This window comes from Sciurus vulgaris (assembly GCF_902686455.1).
Source record: "Sciurus vulgaris genome assembly, chromosome: 3".
Classification (NCBI taxonomy): domain Eukaryota; kingdom Metazoa; phylum Chordata; class Mammalia; order Rodentia; family Sciuridae; genus Sciurus; species Sciurus vulgaris.
This window is the reverse complement of record NC_136463.1, coordinates 44412917-44434251: the sequence shown is the minus strand read 5'-3', so window position 1 is coordinate 44434251 and position 21335 is coordinate 44412917. Positions and strand designations below refer to the sequence as shown.

The window sequence follows — 21335 nt, the reverse complement described above, 5'->3', positions numbered from 1 at the left end:
CTAAAATTCGGAATGAACAAGGAACTATCACAACAGACACGATTGAAATACATAACATAATTAGAAGCTATTTTGAAAATCTATATTCCAACAAAATAGAAAATTTTGAAGACATCAACAGGTTTCTAGATACATACGAATTGCCTAAATTGAATGAGGAGGACATACACAATTTAAATAGACCAATTTCAAGTAATGAAGTAGAAGAGGTCATCAAAAGCCTACCAACAAAGAAAAGTCTGGGAACAGATGGGTTCTCAGCTGAGTTCTACAAAACCTTTAAAGAAGAGCTCATTCCAATACTTCTCAGAGTATTCCATGAAATAGAAGAGGAGGGAACCCTCCCAAACTCCTTCTATGAAGCCACTATTACCCTGATACCCAAACCAGACAGAGACACATCGAGGAAAGGAAATTTCAGACCAATATCATTAATGAACATTGACACAAAAATTCTCAACAAAATTTTAGCAAATCGCATACAAAAATATATTAAAAAGATAGTGCACCATGATCAAGTGGGTTTCATCCCAGGGATGCAAGGTTGGTTCAACATCCGGAAATCAATAAATGTCATTCACCATATCAACAGACTTAAAGTCAAGAATCACATGATTATTTCAATAGATGCAGAAAAAGCATTTGATAAAATACAGCACCCCTTCATGCTCAAAACACTAGAAAAAATAGGGATAGTGGGAACATTCCTTAACATTGTAAAGGCCATCTATGCTAAGCCCATGGCTAATATCATTCTAAATGGTGTAAAACTGAAAGCATTCCCCCTAAAAACTGGAACAAGACAGGGATGCCCTCTTTCAACACTTCTATTCAACATCGTACTTGAAATGCTAGCCAGAGCAATTAGACAGACCAAGGAAATTAAAGGGATACGATAGGAAAAGAAGAACGCAAACTACCCCTATTTGCGGATGATATGATTATATACTTAGAGGAACTAGGAAATTTCACCAGAAAACTCTTAGAACCATAAGTGAATTCAGTAAAGTAGCAGGTTACAAGATCAATGCTCATAAATCCAATGCATTTTTATACATAAGTGATGAATCCTCAGAAAGAGAAATTATGAAAACTACCCCATTCACGATAGCATCGAAAAAAATAAAATACTTGGGAATCAATCTCACAAAAGAGGTTATAGACCTCTACAATGAGAACTACAGAATACTAAAGAAAAAAATTAAAGAAAATCTTAGAAGATGGAAAGATCTCCCATGTTCTTGGATAGGCCGAATTAATATTATCAAAATGGCCATACTACCAAAAATGCTATAGAGATTCAGTGCAATTCCAATTAAAATCCCAATGATGTACCTTACAGAAATAGAGCAAGCAATCATGAAATTCATCTGGAAGAATAAGAAACTCAGAATAGCTAAAGCAATTCTTAGCAGGAAGAGTGAAACGGGGTATTGCAATACCAGATCTTCAACTCTACTACAAAGCAATAGTAACAAAAACAGCATGGTACTGGTACCAAAATAGAAAGGTAGATCAGTGGTACAGAATAGAGGACACGGACACAAACCCAAATAAATACAATTTTCTCGTACTAGACAAAGGTGTCAAAAATATGCAATGGAGAAAAGATAGCCTCTTCAACAAATGGTGCTGGGAGAATTGGAAATCCATATGCAACAGAATGAAACTAAACCCATATCTCTCACCATGCACAAAACTAAACTCAAAATGGATTAAGGACCTCGGAATCAGACCAGAGACCCTGCAGATTATAGAAGAAAAAGTAGGTCCAGATCTTCAACATGTCGGCCTTGGACCAGACGTCCTCAACAGGACTCCCATAGCACAAGAAATAAAAGCAAGAATCAATAACTGGGATAGATTCAAACTAAAAAGCTTTCTCTCAGCAAAGGAAACTATCAGCAATGTGAAGAAAGAGCCTACAGAGTGGGAGAATATCTTTGCCAATCATACTTCAGATAGAGCACTGATCTCCAGAATCTATAAAGAACTCAAAAAACTCTACACCAAGAATACAAATAATCCAATTGACAAATGGGCTAAGGAAATGAATAGACACTTCACAGAAGAAGATCTACAAGCAATCAACAAACATATGGAAAAATGTTCAACATCTCTAGTAATAAGAGAAATGCAAATCAAAACCACCCTAAGATTCCATCTCACCCCAATTAGAATTGCAATTATAAAAAATACAAGCAACAGGTGTTGGTGAGGATGTGGGGAGAAAGGTACACTCATACATTGCTGATGGGGTGTAAATTAGTGCAGCCACTCTGGAAAGCAGTGTGGAGATTCCTTAGAAAACTTGGAATGGAACCACAATTTGACCCAGCTATCCCACTCCTTGGTCTATACCCAAAGGATTTAAAATCAGCATACTACAGAGATACAGCCACATCAATGTTCATAGCTGCTCAATTCACAATAGCCAGATTGTGGAACCAACCTAGATGTCCTTCAATTGATGAATGGATAAAGAAACTGTGGTATATATATATACAATGGAATATTACTCTGCCATAAAGAATGATAAAATTATGGCATTTGCAGGCAAATGGATGAAATTGGAGACCATCATGCTAGGTGAGATAAGCCAATCTCAAAAAACTAAGGGACGAATGATCTCGCTAATAAGTGGATGATGACACATAAGGGGGAGGGTGGGGGGAGTTAGTGTTAGGGTTAGGGTTAGGGAGGGGGGCAAGAATGCAGGAAGAAAGGACTGTTTAGAGGGAAAAGAAGGGTGGGAGGGGTTGGGGGAGGGAAAATAATAGAATCGATCAAACAACATTACCATATGTAAATTTATGATTATACAAATGGTATGCCTTTAACCCATGTACAAACAGAGAAACAACATGTATCCCATTTGTTTACAATAAAACAAAAAGAATGGAGGAAAGAGGGACTGTATAGAGGGAGAAGAGTGGTGGGAGGGGTTGGGGGAAGGAAAAAATAACAATGTGTGAAACATCATAACTCTTTATAAATGTATGATCACACACAAGGTAGGCTGTTACTCCATGTACAAAGAGAAAGAACATGTATCCCATTTGTTTACAATAAAAAAAAGCAAGAATCAATAACTGGGATAGATTCAAACTAAAAAGCTTTCGCTCAGCAAAGGAAACTATCAGTAATGCGAAGAGAGAGCCTACAGAGTGGGAGAACATCTTTGCCACTCATACTTCAGATAGAGCACTAATTTCCAGAATATATAAAGAACTCAAAAAACTCTACACCAAGAATACAAATAACCCAGTCAACAAATGGGCTAAGGAAATGAGCAGACACTTCACAGAAGAAGATCTACAAGCAATCAACAAACATATGAAAAATGTTCACCATCTTTAGTAATAAGAGAAATGCAAATCAAAACCACCCTAAGATTCCATCTCACCCCAATTAGAATGGCGATTATCCAGAACACAAGCACAATAGGTGTTGGCGAGGATGTGGGGAAAAAGGTACACTCATACATTGCTGGTGGGGTTCCAAATTAGTGCAGCCACTCTGGAAAGCAGTGTGGAGATTCCTTAGAAAACTTGGAATGGAACCACCATTTGACCCAGCTATCCCACTCCTTGGCTTATACCCAAAGGACTTAAAATCAGCATACTACAGAGATACAGCCACATCAATGTTCATAGCTGCTCAATTCACAATAGCCAGATTGTTGAATCAACCTAGATGTCCTTCAATTGATGAATGGATAAAGAAACTGTGGTATATATATACAAGGGAATATTACTCAGCTATAAAGAATAATAAAATTATGGCATTTGTAGGCAAATGGATGAAATTGGAGAATATCATGCTAAGCAAGATAAGCCAATCTCAAAAAACCAAAGGACGAATGATCTCGCCGATAAGTGGATGATGACACATAATGGGGGGTGTGAGGGGGGCAAGAATGGCAGAATGATGGAGTGTATAGCGGGAAAAGAGGGTTGGGGGTGGGGAGAAGGAAAAAATAACAGAATGAATCAAACACCATTACCCTATGTAAATGTATGATTACACACATGGTATGTCTCTACTTCATGTACAGAGAAACAAGATGTATCCCATTTGTTTACAATAAAAATAAATTTTAAAAAATTAAAAGAAAAAGATAATTGAGCTACAATTTTAAGGAAAGGTAAGGTCTGTTTTGTTTCTTGGTTTCAGGGGTTTTAGTGCATGGTTGCTTGGCCCTGTTGCTTTGGCCTGTGGCAGCCCAGCACAACACAGTGGGAGCCCATGGTCAGGAAGTTGTCCACTTCATGGCAGCCAGGAACCAAAGTGAGAAACAGGAAGGGGCTGGTTTCCCATTATCCATTTTTAGGTCTCACTCCTGATAACACAGCTTCCTCCCATTAGGCCTCATGCACTAAATGTTCCACTACCTTCTAATGGTACCACATATTGAGGATGAAGGCTTTGATGCATGGGCCTCTTGGGAAGTTTTCTGATCCAAACTATAGCAGTCTCCTTTTTAGCCATTGTGTTGCTTAATTTCATTGTGTCATTGTGCTTTAAATTTACATTTTTCTGAAGGTTATTGACACTGAGCATATTTCTGTGTCTTTTTTTTTTTTTTTTTTTTTGGTTTTGGGGATGGAACTGAGGGGCACATAACCACTGAACTCTTTCCCCCACCCTGTTTTTTAAAAATATTTTTAATTGTCAATGGATCTTTATTTTATTTATTTATATGTAGTGCTGAGAATTGAACCCAGTGCCTCACACATGCTAGGCAAGTGCTCTACTACTGAGCCACAACCCCAGCCCCTGGCTCTTTTTTGTATGTTATTTAGAGACAGGGTCTCACTGAGTTGCTTATGTCCTTGCTAAGTTGCTGAGGTTGACCTTGAACTTGCCATTCTCCTGCCTCAGCCTCCTGAATCTCTGGGATTACAGATATGCATCATTGCACCTGGCTCTCATTCAAACTTCTGACAAACTTGATTTCATAGAACAAAGAATTGGTAGTTAAGTTGCTAGATTTTTTTCTGAAAACATATTTTTCTTGTCTTATTAGCATAATGATTATTTTAAATTAGTAAGAGTGTATTTTAAAGACATTTGGATTGTGGCAAAAAATAAACTATTCTATTGCTATAAAGATAATGGTGAAATAAAAATTTAAAGAATGTTTACATAAAAGAAATCTTGGCCTTTTTGTACTTATGTTAATCAATGCCTTCTGTACAACTCTTCCTATCTTATGACTGGAATTGTTATTAACTGAGACTTTTATTTTTTAATTACTCAAAGCCACATTGATTCATATGTATTCCTGTCTTTTTTTCCTTTCCTTTTTTTTTTTTTTTGTTTTTGTGGTGCTGCAATGAAACTGAGGGGTCTTTAAGATACCACTGAGCTCCATTCCAATTCTGCATTATTTTTGAATTACCAAAATGTTCTTAAGCTTTCCTTACTTAAATTCATGTCTTTTACCTAAATCATCAACATTGTCTTCTAACTGGGTACTTCTAATGTTCTTTCAATTAATATTCTTTTAGCTAAATTAAATTTCTGCAGTAACCTTGGGCTATATAGAGTTTATTTCCTTTTAATATGTGATTATAGAAAGAAAGGTAAACGTGCATTCTCTCTTTGCACTCTCCTTTCACTCCTTTCACTCTCCCATAACCCCCCACCCAGAGTACTGGGGATTGAACCTCAGACACTCTACCATTGAGCTACACCCCCAGCTTTTTATTAAATAGCTGAGACAGTTTCACTAAGTTGCCCAGGCTGTCCTAAACCTGCAACCATGCCTGAGCCTCTTGAAATGATGGGATGCAGCTGTGCACCCCATAACCAGCACTGAAGATCTCTTTCCATCTCTGAAATATTAGGATTCTAACATCTACCAACAGATACATACTTTTTTCTTTTAGTGCTGCGGACCAAATGTAGAGTACTGAGCATGCTAAAGTACGTGCACTACCACCAAGCAACACCCTGAGACCCAATATACTTCTTGTAATTTAACCTTTATATTTTCATTTGCTTATAACACAAAAAATGCTCTCCTAATTTAATTTCTTTTTAAAGTAACTGAAAAAGACAAGTGAGTTCAGCACTGTGTTTACCAGCTATAAGCTGTTGTCTGATGTACACATCAAGCCTAAAAAAATAAGGTACTAAATATTTTACAATTTAAAACAGAAGCCCCACTTCATTGATTAAAATAAATTTATGTCCAAATGTTGTCTTCATTTCATAATGAACTTATTCTAATTCCAAACATGTAAGGTTCAAAAAGGCAACAAGCAAGTAGGTAGTTATACATTCCCACACCTATCATCTTACATTAGGAAAGAGCGAGCCTCAAATCATTTTTAATGCTCTCAGTCACTATTACTGTATGCTTGATGAAGAACCACATTAATACTGACCCTTCATCTGTCAGAAATGTCACAACTCTAGGCTCAAAACCGACCCAGAACATACCAAACATTGAAAGACATTGTCATAGAAAGATATTGGTTGTGTGTACAATTGGAAGACAAAAAATTAAAAGTCAGGATTTCTTACCTTGTGCAAGCGTTCCAAGAACAGTGCTCTGTGGTAAAGTTCCACAGCTGCTTCTGCCCTGGTCATGTTTGGCTTCCCTGTGATGAAAGCCTGAACTTCACTTAGACTCCCCACAGAGGGCTATGGGGCAACATGGAGAGGTGCCCCACATCAGTGTACATACAGTGTGCTATCACTTTAGCTTTTTTTTGGTATAATGGACTCATCTAATATAATTCTTGTGGGAGTCCTCAAAGTTTGGTCTGTGATATCTTCTTCAGTCTTATCCTCCTTTGTAATGAATTTCAAAAAAATAATGGGGATATGCAGAAACAATAACCTTATGGACTTTGAGCTCTTCATCTAAACACTTCTGCTTTCCTCCAAAAGCTTCAACCAGCTCAGAGTCTGAAGAAAAACTAGGGATGACAGCACAATAACACATGTAATCAGAGTCCACGTGTATCTACATCAAGGGAATTCACTAAGCTGAACAAGGATATTGACGTTATGAAACATTGAGGCCTCCATTCCAAACTCGCCTGAATAAAGGTAGTGTAACAAAGCAGAAAATATGGGTATATCAATATGAACTGTATTGATGTCCATTATTACACTGCCCCATACTTAGGTGAGGAAGAAAGCAGTGTTTTAAAAAATAGGCACCTCGGGCTGGGGTTCTGGCTCAGTGGAAGAGTAGTCACCTGGTATACATGAGGCACTGGGTTCAATTCTCAGCACCACATAAAAATAAAATAAAGATATTGTGTCCACCCATGACTGAAAAAAAAAAGAAAGAAAAATAGACACCTTGCTTCCAAAATGGCATGATGAACAGAAAAACAAGTTTCTTGAAATATTAAGTCTATATCAGTATAATACTTGTACTCATAAAGAACAGCTATATCTTTCTGCAATGTCTGGGCTTGTGGTCTAGCTAAACTGGCTTATAGAGAGACCTCCCTTAAGGCTGAAGTTCTCTCATATTTCTCCACTAATGCATTGACATCTCTAACATTTCATTCAGAGAAGAGCTCTCGCATCTGCTTAGTGTGACTGGCGGACCTATTAGATTTTCAATGCTTCATAAACTACTTTTTGAGGGTGGCAATACCAGAGGTTATCCCTCTCTCTCTCTCTCTCTCTCTCTCTCTCTCTCTCTCTCTCTCTCTCTCTCTTTGTCTTGTGGTTTCTCGTGGCCATGGCCAAGGCTGTACAATTTTGATTCACAACATAGCCATGTTGAGAATAGGATAATGTCCCTAATAAGAAGATTAAAATGTAATCATTTCTTTTTACTTAGCATACATTTTCAACATAACCTGTTTCAATGCTAAAAAAAATTTTACAGACACTCTTGGATCATTCAAATAAATTTTATTTTTATAAAAGGACATAAAAATTTCACATAACTCATTTTTACGTTAAAAAAGAAATAGAGACAAATAGAACAAGTCAGTCTGAAATTTTTAAAAATGCCTTTGCTTCTCTGGCAATCAAAGGTTCATAGCATGGAACTTAATTATAAACTTTTAAGAAATGAGACATAGGTAGATTTGTAAATTAAGAATATCACTTGTATATAATTGTGAAATGTTTTTTTTTTTCCTTAACTACACTAGGCTGCATTTGTATAGGCAAAGTAAATGGACCAGGACACACAGATAGAGACTGCTAGTTTGTTCAGGTAACTTATTGGCAATTTTGGTTAAGGCAATTGAAAAAAAGGTCAATTGTGCTATGAGAAGATTGTTTATGTTACAACTCTTATGAATCAGATTTATATCTGTTCAGGGGGAATCTAAATGCTGTAGAATTATGACCTACAATAACTTTCCAGCTCAGTTCTCTTTTCATCTACAAAGACCACTGAAAACACAATTCTTATACTTGCAAAAGAAAATCCAGTTAGCAAAACTGAAATTTACCTATAAAATCTGTTGGGCCTGTAAGTTTCATGCTGTCCTTGGGGAACATGAATGAGGATAATTAGATGCTTTAGCACCCATTTTCTTCAGTTGCTCAGGCATTTCATCTGCTGGTTCTTCAGAATGTAATCCCAGTGGCCTTTATGAACTTTCAACACCAGATCCAGCAGCCTCTTTTCATCTATTTCTTGATATGAAATAAAAATAATTTTATTCTCTCAAATGTATCTCAAGTCACACAGAAAAAAGTTAAGTTTACTGAAAATGGCTTTCACTGCTAATAATGATAGGCTATAAAGTTCACACATAAAATTTTCTGAAAATGTAAAGGAAACATTAAGCTTGAATTATAATTCTGTGCTAGCTGCAATTTTGAGCCATAAAATGTACCAATTATGTATTTTCTAAGAAAGCATAAAAGAAACATATCAGACATTTAAATTATAGTTTTAGGAAGAGTATTTCAAAACAGAGAAAAGTATTTTTCAATTTTTATAAAAATGCTTAGAGGCAACCATCATAATCTAACGTTCTAAGAAATTTACAAATACTTAAGAGGTCAACACCAGTACTAGCTATAGAAAGAATGGATAATTAAATGACTGGTTTGTTGTTTTTCTACTTTAAGATAAAATTGCTTAAACAGATCTTTCCTCTGTGTAATTGCTCATTTTACTGAAAGAGGGGGAATTAAAGGTAGACAAAGCTGAATACCTTTAGGCTACTTATTCCATTGTAATTTTAGGAGAAGTTGTTATAAATGGAGTGACATTCAAGGAAAACTAAAAATTTTTACCTTTATTCCTCATAAACCCTTGAAATAAAAACACTACTATTATCTGATATTGTGACTTAGAATGGATAGGGCATATAAGAAATAATTTTAGCAATATCAGATTTAATTCTGAAAAAAAGAGTCTCAACTCTAGGAGCTGCAAGCAGGAGATGCATGCTCAAAGAGAAGAAACTCTTTTAAGAGAGGACACAGGATTAGAGAATATTCCTAAATCTTTATACTATTTGGATGTATAAAATTTATCTGTCTCAAAGGGATAATGGTTTAAGAAGAGTAAATACAGGGGCTGGGGAAATAGCTCAGTTGGTAGAGTGCTTGCCTTGCAAGCACAAGGCCCTGGGGGAAAAAAAAAAGAGTAAATACAACTTTTAACATCTATTTTTGGAACTGTTAGGAAAATCAATCAGCAGTCAGCTAACCTAGCCTCAAAATGAAAACAAAGTATTTTAACAGTTGTAAGCACATACACACAATCACAGAAAACCTGCTGGAAAACAGAACTGTGACCATATTCTTGAAATGTATTGTCATCTCCATTATTGATATAACATAAACTTAAGAGTACACATTTAAGCTGGGCAAGATGGTGCATGACTGTGATCCCAGTAACTTGGGAGGACCAGGTAGGAAGATTTCAAGTTTGAGGCAAACCTCAACAACTTAGGGAGATCCTGTCTCAAAAGTCAAGAAAAAAATTTTTAAAGGGCTGGGGGTGCCACTCAGTGATATAGTGCCCCTGGGTTAAATCCCAGCATGTGGGGGTAGGGGAGATTCACATTTTAAAAAAACCATTGGTAACATTTCTTTTCTCTAATGATATACATGCACACAGATATATGTGTGTGTGTATGTACATTTGTGTATATATGAATTTATATGTATACATTTATTTACCCAAGCATGTAGGCATCGACTTACAATATTCAGGACAAGACCAGGAAGCTTCCTAGTAAGTAGATGTCAATAATGTAAAGTAGCACTATGGCAATTACTTCAACTAAATCATTTATGAACAAAATTCCTATTGAAACTTACCTGCCTATCTATGAAAACACGATGCCCCCTAAAGTTTGCTTCAGTGCATACTACAGGAAATCTGAAAAGTTATGGGCAGAGACATTACAATACATTTCAAAAGAACTTTACAGCACAGAAGTTAAAGAATTTAATACACACTTTTTGCATATTAAATGATATAAGACAAACAAACACCCTACAGGTTTGAGGTTGCAGCCCTATTGTAATGTGCTTGATTTCTTGGCATTTGTGAGGTTCTGAGTTTGATCCCCAGCACTACAAATATAAATTAATTAATTCTTCCAGCAAAGTCTGTTTGAAAATAGGTAATTTTAAAAAAGTCTGATGGTGAGTGTCACTTACAGCTTTCCATTCTGAATACGAGAAATGTAGAAAAGGTTGCTGCCTTTTTTTGTGGGGGTGTAATTCATTTTGAATGCTGTCAATTTTTCAAAATAGGAATTGAAATTATCAATTTCAGTTCAAACTTAAACCCCAATTCTGATAAATCCTAGTTTTCAAGTTGAGCCCCAAAGAAGACTCAAGATTCTAGTGAGGCATGGTGGTGTGTGCCTGTAATGCTAGCAGCTCAGGAGGTTGAGATAGGAGGATCACAAGTTCAAAGCCAATATCAGCAATTTAGCAAGTACCTAAGTAACCTATCAAGACTCTGTCTCAAAATAAAATATAAAAAATGGGCTGGGAGTGTGGCTCTGTGGTTAAGTGCACCTGGGTTCAATCTCTGGTGGCGGGAGGGTTCTAAGAGATATTTTTAGCCACCCTTTAAAATAAAATAGGGTCCTAGAAACCAAATTTGTTCTTTGTTTACAGGTCAGATCCTAATCTTACTCATTAAAATTTTATATTTAAAACAAAAACAGCACAGACAATCCTTCAAAAAAGTGTGAAATGTATTAAGAAAAATCTGGAATGAAAACATAAGGCAAAATAAAAAGCCTTTACCAAAGTGAAGGGGAAAAATAGCTTAAAAATGAACTTTAACTTTAGGAGCAATGGCAGATGTAAAAATTGGGTCAAAAAATTTCTAAGTTAAACAAATTCATGGAGTCTCTCCTGCAATAGGCTGCTTCTCTTTTCCTTTCTCATTCTTGCAATTCTGTACTGCTTCATTTTTTTTTAGTTTCGCTTTCTTCATTTCTACTGACTATAGAGCAAACTCATTAACAACACAAAGCATGCCAGTGGCACAAAGTTTGCTGAAACACAGGAAGAATGAGGGTTGTTTCCAGATGAAGAAATATGAGAGGGTTCAGGGAAGTGAACAGGCTTGACTACTCTCAGTTCCACAAATATGTGCGCGCACACACGAGAATTATTTTCAACTGAGAATTTTGAATGATTTGTAAGGATGCAAGACACTACTACATTGGTCTGTTTGAGATTTAAAGCACATAAAAAATGGGTTTTTGACCAGGTGCAGTGATACACACCTGTAATCCCAGCAGCTCAGGAGGCTGTGGCAGGAGGATTCCAAGTTCAAAACCAGCCTCGGTGATTAGCAAGATCCTGTCTCAAAATATAAACAAACAAACAAACAAATAAATAAATGAAAGTAAAAAAGGCCTGGGATATGGCTCAGTGTTTAAGTGCACCTGGGTTCAATCTCCAGTACCAAAGGGGCATTAAAAAGAAATGTTCAGTTTTCTGATGAGTATAGTCAGATACTCTAAAGTCAATTAAAGAGTTATAAGACATCATCAGTCCTGCAGGAGAAACAAGAGCACATAGCAAGCACTAGGGGAGTAGATGCTGAGCTAAAGATGCTTGGCTATTCACTTCTCCAATAAGGAGTACAAAAAGAGCTGGAGGTTTTACCCTGGAGAGGTGGATTGAAATGAAAGGGTCTTTGGAATTTAGGGACAAAGTCTCTTTGTGGTCGCTCCTCCTTCACTTTAGAATGAACTGATATGGTTGACATTCATATCTCCAATGGGAGCATGAATACTAAAGTAAACACAAGCCATACAAAGAAATGGCAGTGGGGGTGAATCTGGGTCAGATATAACCCTTAAATCTACCTTGTATCCCCAGTTCCAAATCCTGGCGGTGTCTATTTCCTGCCACTCCGACACTTGACATGGTCTGTTGGAGTAGAGGATCTGACACTTGACACGATCTGTTGGAATAAAGGACTCAACACTTGACACGGTTCTGTTGATTGTCCTCCCTCTTGGGGGCCATAGGCATGGCATGTCTCCATGTGTAGTTGCTTTTTAATATTAATAATCAATATATCATTAGAAACTTATTTGAAAAACATTGGGAAGGTTTTACTGTATTGGGACACAAAATAGTGCACAATAAAGATTTGGCAGTAGTACATAGATAAAATATATGAAAATAAACAATTATAGCTGTGTTCAAGTTAAAAGAAGCCTGTGATTGCTTCAGTATAATAATGGATGGATAAAGAGGCATTCCTCTGAGCTTGGATGCGGTGTTTAGCCCTTGTTGCTTTCCTAGTTTCAATATTGATTCTAGAGATACTTTATATAATAAAAACATTTAGGTCAGTCATAAATATAATTTGTGCTTTTCCTATGTTTAGTCTAATTCTTTAAGAATCAGAATAAGATTGTAGTCAGCCATTATGTGAAATTAAAATAGACTAAGTATTAACTATAAGTTGATTTCTTTACCCTTTAATAATAGTAAAATTTTCTCACTGTTAAACACTGCAGTTCATGATGGGGGTAGTTTCTCAGAAAAATCTAATGATGTGTTTGTTCTGAAGGTTGAAAGCTGGCAGATCATGATGCCCCCAGTTTCGCTGGAAGATAAGTTTGTTTCAGTTTAGCTGGAAGACGAGGTTGTTTTAATCTAGCTGGGAAATAAGATTGTTTTGGTCTGGACTGTCATACAGAGAGAATGTGTACTTTGAGAAGAAGCATAGATTGTACTTTTGAAGGTTTTTCTTGTTTTAAACTAACAAAAAATGATATAATCATTAGCAAATAAAAATATCTATAAAAATACTGGCAGAAAAAATAAAGACAGATTCAGCCTGAGAACACTTGGTGTCTCTGTGTGCTGTTTCTCCACCGTGCTGACACCTCCCATCCACCTAGGACCCCCCACCCCTGCTAGGGCTGGACCCCAGCAGTAACCCTGACTGACTGTGCAGTTACAGTTTCAAATCCATGTTTCTTCTCAAAATCCCCAGGAAATAATTTTATTGCTTCTCAGGTAATCCCAAATCTATTGCAAATAGCACAGAATGTTACTTATTTCTTAATCTAATTTGATGCCTTTAGATGATAGAAATGAGAATTGATAACAGTCTTATCTCCCTAGGGGTTGTTTTCTTTCCAAGCAAGTCTGGTTTGTTTCCCAGAGACAACAGAATGAAATACTGTCTTTGCATGATGTAACAGTAAAGGAAAAGCAAAGCAAAGTAATGCAAAGCAAAGTGAAAGAAAAGGAAAGGGGAGGCTTACAGAACAAGAGAGGTCCAAAGGATGCAAATGGCTCCAGGAGGCTGAAAAATTCTTTTCCAGAATGACCCTTCTTGGGAGCTCCCTTTGTTAACCCTATGCATGACCAATTCCAATCGGATGATGTGACTATCTTAAAACATGCTTCAGCAATTGCAGAAAAACTGAAAAATCAAGAATAAACAATGCTATGAGAAACAGAAATGCACACATACACACATGCACACCTCAGCTCCTTCTCCCCTTACCCCATCCACCAAGACAAAAAACAAAACAAAAACAAAACAAAACCTAGGTCAGTATTTTCTGAAGAGTTTTCCCAAATTCTGAAAAAACAGTGCTAAAGCAAGATGTGGCTCTTCACCTCAAGAATCTTTAGCACCTTGAAAGTGCTAAGGTGCACTGTGAAGAGGAAGTGTGTAGCATGACCTACAGGAATCCTGTTCTTCTACTGAACACCAAAGGAAAAACCTTACATAAAATACTTTGGAAAACTGTATAGCTTTGCCAGATTTGTACAGCTTTATATAAGAGAGAGAACAGTGAGAAGGAAGGTGTCAGTCTGAGTTCTCTGCCACTGATTTATCCTGTATGTAGAACTAGTCATTTAACTTTGATGGGCCTCAGGTTCCCTATCTACATAATAGGGATGCGGAAGTCTTGAGGTAAAGAGCCCAATCTGGCTTTAACACAATTCATGGATTTGAATCTACATATTTGATGCATCTTATAGTTATCCTTTATTGAAGCTCAAATTGTCTCATCTTTGAACAGTACAAGTTTAATCAAATTGGCTCCTGGGACCTTATGACCCAACCCTACTCACCTCTGATATTTTCTTTTCTTTCTGGGGTTATATTTTATTCTAGGCATATCTTATATTTTTAAGCCTTAGACTTGGATTAGTCATTTATTAAAGAAGGCCTAATTCCTTTAAGTGGGAAGTGGTATTTGGAAGCCCCAGTTTGGGTGCAAGGGACGCTCATGGCCTTTTCAGTTCACACAATTAAGAAAATTACAAACACACAAATGTATTTACACATGTACATAGACACATATTTGTCCATGAGTGTATACTAATGCTTCCGATTCAAATTCAAGTTCACAGGATTTTTATTTACTCTTACTGATCTTATATCTGTTTCTCCTTTCTCGTATGACAAAACTCTTTTTCATTAATGTTGCCTGTAAATTGCTCATTTACTTTACTCCACAATATGCAAACAATAACCTAAGGAAATAAGCATCAACACTACCATCAACAAAGTGATAAATTAAAATTCTTGTCCAGCAATCCTTCTTAACCCTCGGATATGACCAACTTGGGATATTCTACAAATTACTGTGTATGTAAGCACTTGCACAAGTATACTCTCTGATTATATATAAACAACCAGAACACTTTGAATTTTGTTATTGCATTTTATTTGTTATTGCAATTTAACATTATTACATTAATTATATGAAACATTTAAGTTGGTCTCAAGTTAAAATAAAAAATTTCCAAAGATTAGTTGCTGTCCCTGTCCACAGTAGTCTCTCCTGGCCCCATAGGCAACTTTACTATAATTTTTTAAGATACTCCAAAACCATCTTGGGGGGTTATAATCCATTGATTTCCTACTGTGATCAATATTGAAATTAGCTACTAAGTTTTTCCTTTTGTCTCTCAACCACCATATCTAAAGTAGTATGTTTTTATTTAGTTAATGCTTACAGGTAATTAATGAGCTTAATCTACATTTTACATTTTCTTTTTTTTATTGTAAACAAATGGGATACATGTTGTTTCTCTGTACATGGCATAAAGGCATACCATTTGTGCAATCATAAATTTACATAGGGTAATGTTCTTTGATTCATTCTGTTATTTTTTCCCTTCCCCCCACCTCTCCCACCCCGCTTTTCCCTCTATACAGTCCTTCCTTCCTCCATTCATACCCCCTCCTTAACCCTAACTCTAACCTCTACCACCCCTCATTATGTGTCATCATCCACTTATTAGCGGTATCATTCGTCCTTTGGTTTTTTGAGATTGGCTTATCTCACTTAGCATGATATTCTCCAATTTCATCCATTTGCCTGCAAATGCCATAATTTTATCATTCTTTATGGCTCAGTAATATTCCATTGTATATATATACCACAGCTTCTTTATCCACTCATCAATTGAAGGGCATCTAGGTGGTTCCACAGTCTGGCTATTGTGAATTGAGCAGCTATAAACATTGATGTGGCTGTATCTCTGTAGTAGGCTGATTTTAAGTCCTTTAGGTATAGGCCAAGGAGTGGGATAGCTGGGTCAAATGGAGGTTCCATTCCAAGTTTTCTAAGGAATCTCCACACTGCTTTCCAGAGTGGCTGCACTAATTCGCAGCCCCACCAGCCATTTATGAGTGTACCTTTCTCCCCACATCCTCACCAACACCTGTTGTTGCTTGTATTCTTGATAATCGCCATTCTAATTGGGGTGAGATGGAATCTAAGGGTGGTTTTGATTTGCATTTCTCTTATTACTAGAGATGTTGAACATTTTTCCATATGTTTGTTGATTGCTTGTAGATCATCTTCTGTGAAGTGTGCTCATTTCCTTAGCCCATTTGTTGATTGGATTATTTGCATTCTTGGTGTAGAGTTTTTTGAGTTCTTTATAGATTCTAGACATTAGAGCTCTATCTGAAGTATGATTGGCAAAGATTTTCTCCCACTCTGTGGGCTCTTTCTTTGCATTGCTGATGGTTTCCTTTGCTGAGAGAAAGCTTTTTAGTTTGAAGCTAACCCAGTTATTGATTCTTGCTTTTATTTCTTGTGCTATGGGAGTCCTGTTGAGGAAGTCTGGTCCTAGGCAACATGTTGAAGATCTGAACCTACATTTTCTACTGTAATCTGCAGGGTCTCTGGTGTGATTCCGAGGTCCTTAATCCATTTTGAGTTTAGTTTCGTGCATGGTGAGAGATATGGGTTTAGTTTCATTCTGTTGCATATGGATTCCCAATTCTCCCAGCACCATTTGTTGAAAGGCTATCTTTTGTCCATTGCATATTTTTGGCCCCTTTGTCTAGTATGAGAAAATTGTATTTATTTGGGTTTGTGTCCATATCCTCTATTCTGCACCATTGATCTACCTTTCTATTTTGGTGCCAATACCATGCTGTTTTTGTTACTATTGCTTTGTAGTAGAGTTGAAGATCTGGTATTGCAATACCTCCTGCTTCACTCTTTCTGCTAAGGATTGCTTTAGCTATTCTGGGTTTCTTATTCTTCCAGATGAATTTCATAATTGCTTGCTCTATTTCTGTAAGGTACATCATTGGGATTTTAATTGGAATTGCATTGAATCTGTATAGCACTTTAGGTAGTATGGCCATTTTGACAATATTAATTCTTCCTATCCAAGAACATGGGAGATCTTTCCATCTTCTAAAGTTTTCTTAATTTCTTTCTTTAGTATTCTGTAGTTCTCATTGTAGAGGACTTTCACATCTTTTGTGAGATTGATTCACAAGTATTTTATTTTTTTCGAGGCTATTGTGAATGGGGTAGTTTTCTAATTACTCTTTCCAACGATTAATCACTTATGTATAAAAATGCATTAGATTTATGTGCATTGATCTTATATCCCGCTACTTTACTGAATTCACTTATGAGTTCTAAAAGTTTTCTGGTGATATTTCCTGGTTCCTCTAATTATATAATCATATCTTCAGCAAATAGGGATAGTTTGAGTTCTTCTTTTCCTATTTGTATCCCTTTAATTTCTTTGGTCTGTCTAATTGCTCTAGCTAGAGTTTCATGGACGATATTGAATAGAAGTGGTGAAAGTGGGCATCCCTGCCTTATTCCAGTTTTTAGGGGGAATGCTTTCAGTTTTTCACCATTTAGAATGATATTGGCCATGGGCTTAGCATAGATGGCCTTTACAATGTTAAGAAATGATTCCACTATCCCTATCTTTTCTAGTGTTTTGACCATGAAGGGGTGCTGTATTTATCAAATGCTTTTTCTGCATCTATTGAAATAAACATGTGACTCTTAACTTTTAGTCTGTTGATATGGTGAATGATATTTATTGATTTCCTGATGTTGAACCAACCTTGCATCCCTGGGATGAAACCCACTTGATCATGGTGCACTATCTTTTTAATATATTTTTGTATGCGATTTGCTAAAATTTTGTTGAGAATTTTTGCGTTGATGTTCATTAAGATTATTGGTCTGAAATTTTCTTTCCTCGATGTGTCTCTGTCTGGTTTAGGTATCAGGGAGATATTGGCTTCATAGAATGAGTTTGGGAGGGTTCACTCCTCTTCTGTTTTATGGAATACTTTGAGAAGTATTGGAATGAGCTCTTCTTTAAAGGTTTTGTAGAACTCGGCTGAGAACCCATCTGGTCCCGGACTTTTCTTTGTTGGTAGGCTTTTGATGAATTCTACTATTTCATTACTTGAAATTGGTCTATTTAAATTGTGTATGTCCTCCTCATTCAATTTAGGCAATCCATATGTCTCTAGAAACCTGCTGATGTCTTCGAGGTTTTCTGTTTTGTTGGAGTATAGATTTTCAAAATAGCTTCTAATTATGTTTTGTATTTCACTCGTGTCTGTTGTGATATTTCCTTATTCAATCCGAATTTTAGTGATTTGAGTTTTCTCTCGTCTTCTCTTTGTTAGTGTGGCTAAAGGTTTATCAATTTTGTTTATTTTATCAAAGAACCAACTATTTATTTTGTCAATTTTTTGTATTGTTTCTTTTGTTTCAATTTCGTTGATTTCAGCTCTGAATTTAACTATTTCCTGTCTTCTGCTGCTTTTGGTGGTCGTGTGTTCTTCTTTTTCTAGGGCTTTGAGCTGTAGTGTTAGGTCGTTTATTTGTTGATTTTGTTCTTCTTTTATTGAAAGTGCTCCATGAAATAAATTTTCCTCTAAGTACTGCTTTCATAGTGTCCCAGAGATTTTGATATGATGTTTCTTTGTTCTCATTTACCTCTAACAATTTTTTAATTTCCTTCCTAATATTCTGTTATCCATTCATCATATAATAGCATATTGTTTAATCTCCAGATGTTGGAGTAGTTTCTGCTTTTTACTCTTTCATTTAATTCTAACTTCAATCCACCATGATCTGATAGAACACAAGGTAGTGTATCTTCTTGTATTTGCTAACGTTAGCTTTGTGGCATAATATATGGTCTATTTTAGAGAAGGATCCATGTGTTGCTGAGAAGAAAGTGTATTCTCTCTTTGTTGGATGGTATATTCTATAAATGTCCATTAAGTTTAAATTATTGATTGTGTTATTGAGATCTATGGTTTCTTTGTTCAATTTTTGTTTGGAAGATAGGTCCAGTGGTGAGAGATGTGTGTTAAAATCACCTAGTATTATTGTGTGATGTTCTATTTGGTTTCTGAAATTGAGTTTTTGTTTGACATACATGGATGAGCCACTGTTTGGGGCATAGATATTTATGATTGTTATGTCTTGCTGATTTGTGCTTCCCTTAGCAGTATGAAATGTCCTCCTTTATCCCTTCAGACTAACTTTGGCTTGAAGTCCACATTATCTGAAATGAGGATGGATACTCCAGCTTTTTTGCTGAGTCCATGTGCATGGTATGTTTTTCCCCATCCTTTCACCTTTAGTCTATGGGTATCTTTTTCTATGAGGTGAGTCCCTTGCAGGTAACATATTGTTGGATCTTTCTTTTTAATCCAATCTGCCAGTCTATGTCTTTTGATTGATGAATTCAGGCCATTAACATTCAGGGTTATTATTGAGATATGATTTGTATTCCCGGTCATTTGGTTTATTTTTAAAATTTTATTTATTTTTTTGACACAACTTGTTTCCTCCTTTATTTGACAATTCCTTTAGGATAATTCCTCCCTTTGCTGATTTGCTTCTTTGTTTTTCATCTCTTCCTCATGGAATATTTTGCTGAGAATGTTCTGTAATGCTGGCTTTCTTTTTTTAAATACTTTAGCTTTTGTTTATCATGGAAGGATTTTATTTCATTGTCAAATCTGAAAGTAAGTTTGTTGGGTATAAGTTTCTTGGTTGGCATCCATTTTCTTTCAGGGCTTGAAATATGTTGTTTCAGGCCCTTCTAGCTTTTAGGGTCTGGATTGAAAAATCTGCTGGTATCCGTATTGGTTTCCCCCTGAATGTAATTTGGTTCTTTTCTCTCACAGCCTTTAAAGTTCTGTCTTTATTTTGTATGTTAGGTACTTTCATTATAATGTGCCTTGGTGTGGGTCTGTTGTAATTTTGTATATTTGGAGTCCTATAAGCCTCTTGTACTTGATTTTCCATTTCATTCTTCAGATTTGGGACATTTTCTGATATTATTTAATTGAATAGATTGTTCATTCCTTTGGTTTGTTTCTCTAAGCCTTCCTCAATCCCAATAATTCTTAAATTTGGCCTTTTCATGATATCCCATAGTTCTTGGAGATTCTGTTCATGATTTCTTACCATCTTCTCTGTTTGGTCACCTTTGTTCTCAAGGTTAAATATTTTGTCTTCAATATGTGAGGTTCTGTCTTCCAGGTGTTCTATCCTATTGGTTATGCTTTCTATGGAGTTCTTAATTTGATTATTGTTTCCTTCATTTCAAGGATTTCTGTTTGGTTTTTTTCAATATCTCTCTTTATTGAAATGATCTTTTGCTTCCTGTATTTGCTCTTTTAACTGTCGATTGGTGTGATCATTCATTGCCTTTATTTGCTCTTTCATCTCATCATTCAATGCCTGCATTTGCTCTTTCATCTCATTGTTTGCTTCCCTGATCATTTTAATTATGTCCATTCTGAACTCCCTTTCTGTCATTTCTTCTGCCATGCTTTCATTGGGTTTTATTGATGTAACATCTAGATTTGTTTGGGGCATTTTCTTCCCTTGTTTTCTCATATTGTTCAGGTATCAGTGGACCGCTAAGGTATTACAGATTTCCTCTATTGAATTATAATATCCCTGAAGATTTCTAGTATATCCCCTCCTAGCCTTCAGTGGACTGAAGTCTTGGTGGAAGTTGATAGTGCGGTGCTCCACAAGGAAGCTCCCTCTCCTGGGGTGGTGGACTTCAGGTTGGGTATATTTCCTGCTAGTGGGCAGAGGTGTCTCCACTTGTTGACCAATGGTCATCCAAAAGGCAACTAGGCTGTGGGCTGAGGCAAGGCCTGTTTGGGCCTGTGTCTCTGGTTTTACCGTCCTTGTGGGAAAACCTCACCCGGTAGGGAAGACTCACCCGGTAGGGAGGTCTCGCTGGTCAGTTCTCCTCCTAGAGGTTCCCCTCAATCCATAACTCCCGCCTGGGCTGGGCTGCCTTCCTCTGCAACGTTCCCAGGGGCCCGGACCTACCTTCTGGGCTTGGGAGTCTCACCCTTCACAGACGAGTCTCCTTAGGCTGCCTCTCCTGAGAGAATCTGCCCGCAGTCCTGGAACCTTCTCTTTGCCCCTCAGCTTGTCTCTGTGCATCTGTTCCACCAAGAAGCCTCCTAGATCCTGGGACCGTGCTCTGCACCTAATTGCCTAGCTGTGCAGCTCCTCCTCTGAGCAGCCACCTGGAGCCCCATATAGTCGCTCCGAGTCTCAGCGACCCACCACACACCTCTTACTCCGGACAGCCCC

The 21335-nt window shown here is 36.7% G+C and overlaps 1 protein-coding gene and 1 pseudogene across 2 annotated transcripts in view; one reads left to right on the top strand and one right to left on the bottom strand.

The window, feature by feature from the left end:
* The window catches only part of LOC306655702 (phosphoribosyl pyrophosphate synthase-associated protein 2-like), a gene marked incomplete at its 3' end in the record, with an annotated part of 395253 nt that overhangs the window by 306388 nt on the left and 67530 nt on the right, over positions 1–21335 (top strand). The gene's annotated exons all lie outside the window — the stretch shown is intronic.
* On the bottom strand, positions 6514–8588 carry LOC306657594 (BTB/POZ domain-containing protein 7-like; annotated as a pseudogene). The gene is made up of 4 exons: positions 8442–8588; positions 7689–7775; positions 7324–7631; positions 6514–7179 (listed from the first exon to the last, which is right to left on the bottom strand). The product of its transcript is annotated as a BTB/POZ domain-containing protein 7-like (transcript).